Source organism: Cyclopterus lumpus, chromosome 18 (assembly GCF_009769545.1).
Source record: "Cyclopterus lumpus isolate fCycLum1 chromosome 18, fCycLum1.pri, whole genome shotgun sequence".
In the NCBI taxonomy this organism is placed as follows: domain Eukaryota; kingdom Metazoa; phylum Chordata; class Actinopteri; order Perciformes; family Cyclopteridae; genus Cyclopterus; species Cyclopterus lumpus.
Genome location: NC_046983.1, coordinates 880001 through 885000, shown reverse-complemented (window position 1 = coordinate 885000; position 5000 = coordinate 880001). Strand labels below are relative to the sequence as shown.

The window sequence follows — 5000 nt, the reverse complement described above, 5'->3', positions numbered from 1 at the left end:
ACGTGATGATGTCGTATCGTGATGATGTCGTATCGTGATGATGTCGTATCGTGATGATGTCGTATCGTGATGATGTCGTATCGTGATGATGTCGTATCGTGATGATGTCGTATCGTGATGATGTCGTATAGTGATGATGTCGTATCGTGATGATGTCGTAACGCGATGATGTATCGCGATGATGTCGTATCGCGATGATGTCGTATCGTGATGATGTCGTATCGTGATGATGTCGTATCGTGATGATGTCGTAACGCGATGATGTATCGTGATGTCGTAACGTGATGATGTCGTATCGCGATGATGTCGTATCGTGATGATGTCGTATCGTGATGATGTCGTAACGCGATGATGTATCGCGATGATGTCGTATCGCGATGATGTCGTATCGCGATGATGTCGTATAGTGATGATGTCGTATCGAGATGATGTCGTATAGCGATGATGTCGTATCGTGATGATGTCGTATCGTGATGATGTCGTAACGTGATGATGTCGTATCGTGATGATGTCGTATAGCGATGATGTCGTATAGCGATGATGTCGTATCGTGATGATGTCGTATCGCGATGATGTCGTATCGTGATGATGTCGTAACGTGATGATGTCGTATCGTGATGATGTCGTAACGTGATGATGTCGTATCGAGATGATGTCGTATCGCGATGATGTCGTATAGCGATGATGTCGTATCGTGATGATGTCGTATCGCGATGATGTCGTATCGCGATGATGTCGTATCACGATGATGTCGTATCGCGATGATGTCGTATCCCGATGTCGTAACGTGATGATGTCGTAACGTGATGATGTCGTATCGTGATGATGTCGTATCCCGATGTCGTAACGTGATGTTGTCGTAACGTGATGATGTCGTAACGTGATGATGATGTCGTATCGTGATGATGTCGTATCGCGATGATGTCGTATCGCGATGATGTCGTATCGCGATGATGTCGTATCGCGATGATGTCGTATCCCGATGTCGTAACGTGATGATGTCGTATCGTGATGATGTCGTATCCCGATGTCGTATCGCGATGATGTCGTATCGCGATGATGTCGTATCGCGATGATGTCGTATCGTGATGATGTCGTAACGTGATGATGTCGTATCGTGATGATGTCGTATCGTGATGATGTCGTATCGTGATGATGTCGTATCGTGATGATGTCGTATAGTGATGATGTCGTATCGTGATGATGTCGTATCGTGATGATGTCGTATAGTGATGATGTCGTATCGTGATGATGTCGTAACGCGATGATGTATCGCGATGATGTCGTATCGTGATGATGTCGTATCGCGATGATGTCGTATCGTGATGATGTCGTATCGTGATGATGTCGTATCGTGATGATGTCGTATCGTGATGATGTCGTAACGCGATGATGTATCGTGATGATGTCGTAACGTGATGATGTCGTATCGCGATGATGTCGTATCGTGATGATGTCGTATCGTGATGATGTCGTAACGCGATGATGTATCGCGATGATGTCGTATCGCGATGATGTCGTATCGCGATGATGTCGTATAGTGATGATGTCGTATCGAGATGATGTCGTATAGCGATGATGTCGTATCGTGATGATGTCGTATCGTGATGATGTCGTATCGTGATGATGTCGTATCGTGATGATGTCGTATAGTGATGATGTCGTATAGTGATGATGTCGTATCGAGATGATGTCGTATAGCGATGATGTCGTATCGTGATGATGTCGTATCGCGATGATGTCGTATCGTGATGATGTCGTAACGTGATGATGTCGTATCGTGATGATGTCGTAACGTGATGATGTCGTATCGAGATGATGTCGTATCGCGATGATGTCGTATAGCGATGATGTCGTATCGTGATGATGTCGTATCGCGATGATGTCGTATCGCGATGATGTCGTATCACGATGATGTCGTATCGCGATGATGTCGTATCCCGATGTCGTAACGTGATGTTGTCGTATCGTGATGATGTCGTATCGTGATGATGTCGTATCGCGATGATGTCGTATCGCGATGATGTCGTATCGCGATGATGTCGTATCGCGATGATGTCGTATCCCGATGATGTCGTATCGTGATGATGTCGTAACGTGATGATGTCGTATCGTGATGATGTCGTAACGTGATGATGTCGTATCCAGATGATGTCGTATCGCGATGATGTCGTATAGCGATGATGTCGTATCGTGATGATGTCGTATCGCGATGATGTCGTATCGCGATGATGTCGTATCACGATGATGTCGTATCGCGATGATGTCGTATCCCGATGTCGTAACGTGATGTTGTCGTAACGTGATGATGTCGTAACGTGATGATGATGTCGTATCGTGATGATGTCGTATCGCGAAGATGTCGTATCGCGATGATGTCGTATCGCGATGATGTCGTATCGCGATGATGTCGTATCCCGATGTCGTAACGTGATGATGTCGTATCGTGATGATGTCGTATCCCGATGTCGTATCGCGATGATGTCGTATCCCGATGTCGTAACGTGATGATGTCGTAACGTGATGATGTCGTATTGTGATGATGTCGTATCCCGATGTCGTAACGTGATGATGTCGTAACGTGATGATGTCGTAACGTGATGATGTCGTATCGTGATGATGTCGTATCGTGATGATGTCGTAACGCGATGATGTATCGCGATGATGTCGTATCGTGATGATGTCGTAACGTGATGATGTCGTATCGTGATGATGTCGTAACGTGATGATGTCGTAACGTGATGATGTCGTATCGTGATGATGTCGTAACGCGATGATGTATCGCGATGATGTCGTATCGCGATGATGTCGTAACGTGATGATGTCGTAACGTGATGATGTCGTAACGTGATGATGTCGTAACGTGATGATGTCGTAACGTGATGATGTTGTATCGTGATGATGTCGTATCGTGATGATGTCGTAACGCGATGATGTATCGCGATGATGTCGTAACGTGATGATGTCGTAACGTGATGATGTCGTAACGTGATGATGTCGTATAGTGATGATGTCGTATCGTGATGATGTCGTATCGTGATGATGTCGTAACGTGATGATGTCGTATCGTGATGATGTCGTAACGCGATGATGTATCGCGATGATGTCGTAACGTGATGATGTCGTATCGTGATGATGTCGTATCGTGATGATGTCGTAACGTGATGATGTCGTAACGTGATGATGTCGTATCGTGATGATGTCGTAACGTGATGATGTCGTATCGTGATGATGTCGTAACGTGATGATGTCGTAACGTGATGATGTCGTATCGTGATGATGTCGTAACGCGATGATGTATCGCGATGATGTCGTAACGTGATGATGTCGTATCGTGATGATGTCGTATCGTGATGATGTCGTAACGTGATGATGTCGTAACGTGATGATGTCGTATCGTGATGATGTCGTAACGTGATGATGTCGTATCGTGATGATGTCGTAACGTGATGATGTCGTATCGTGATGATGTCGTAACGTGATGATGTCGTATCGCGCTGATGTCGTATCGCGATGATGTCGTATCGCGATGATGTCGTATCCCGATGTCGTAACGTGATGATGTTGTAACGTGATGATGTCGTATCGCGATGATGTCGTATCCCGATGTCGTATCCCGATGTCGTAACGTGATGATGTCGTAACGTGATGATGTCGTATCCCGATGTCGTAACGTGATGATGTCGTATCGAGATGATGTCGTATCGTGATGATGTCGTATCGTGATGATGTCGTAACTTGATTTCGTAACTTGATGTCGTATCGTGATGATGTCGTATAGTGATGATGTCGTATCGTGATGATGTCGTATCGTGATGATGTCGTATCGTGATGATGTCGTATCGTGATGATGTCGTATCGTGATGATGTCGTATCGTGATGATGTCGTAACGTGATGATGTCGTATCGTGATGATGTTGTAACTTGATTTCGTAACTTGATTTCGTAACTTGATGTCGTATCGTGATGATGTCGTATCGTGATGATGTCGTAACGTGATGATGTCGTATCGTGATGATGTCGTAACGTGATGATGTCGTATCGTGATGATGTTGTAACTTGATTTCGTAACTTGATTTCGTAACTTGATGTCGTAACGTGATGATGTCGTATCGTGATGATGTCGTAACTTGATTTCGTAACTTGATGTCGTATCGTGATGATGTCGTATCGTGATGATGTCGTATCGTGATGATGTCGTATCGTGATGATGTCGTAACGTGATGATGTCGTATCGTGATGATGTCGTAACTTGATTTCGTAACTTGATGTCGTAACGTGATGATGTCGTATCGTGATGATGTCGTAACTTGATTTCGTAACTTGATGTCGTATCGTGATGATGTCGTATCGTGATGATGTTGTATCGTGATGATGTCGTATCGTGATGATGTCGTAACGTGATGATGTCGTATCGTGATGATGTTGTAACTTGATTTCGTAACTTGATGTCGTATCGTGATGATGTCGTATAGTGATGATGTCGTATAGTGATGATGTCGTATCGTGATGATGTCGTATCGTGATGATGTCGTATAGTGATGATGTTGTATCGTGATGATGTCGTAACGTGATGATGTCGTAACGTGATGATGTCGTAACGTGATGATGTCGTAACGTGATGATGTCGTATCGTGATGATGTCGTATCGTGATGATGTCGTAACGCGATGATGTATCGCGATGATGTCGTAACGTGATGATGTCGTAACGTGATGATGTCGTAACGTGATGATGTCGTATAGTGATGATGTCGTATCGTGATGATGTCGTAACGTGATGATGTCGTATCGTGATGATGTCGTAACGCGATGATGTATCGCGATGATGTCGTAACGTGATGATGTCGTATCGCGCTGATGTCGTATCGTGATGATGTCGTAACGTGATGATGTCGTATCGTGATGATGTCGTAACGTGATGATGTCGTAACGTGATGATGTCGTATCGTGATGATGTCGTAACGTGATGATGTCGTATCGTGATGATGTCGTAACGTGA

General features: G+C 44.5%; 1 protein-coding gene across 1 annotated transcript in view; it reads left to right on the top strand.

Moving 5' to 3' along the window:
- Positions 1-5000, top strand: part of nfxl1 (nuclear transcription factor, X-box binding-like 1) — a 28187-nt gene that overhangs the window by 6576 nt on the left and 16611 nt on the right. The window lies entirely within an intron of this gene.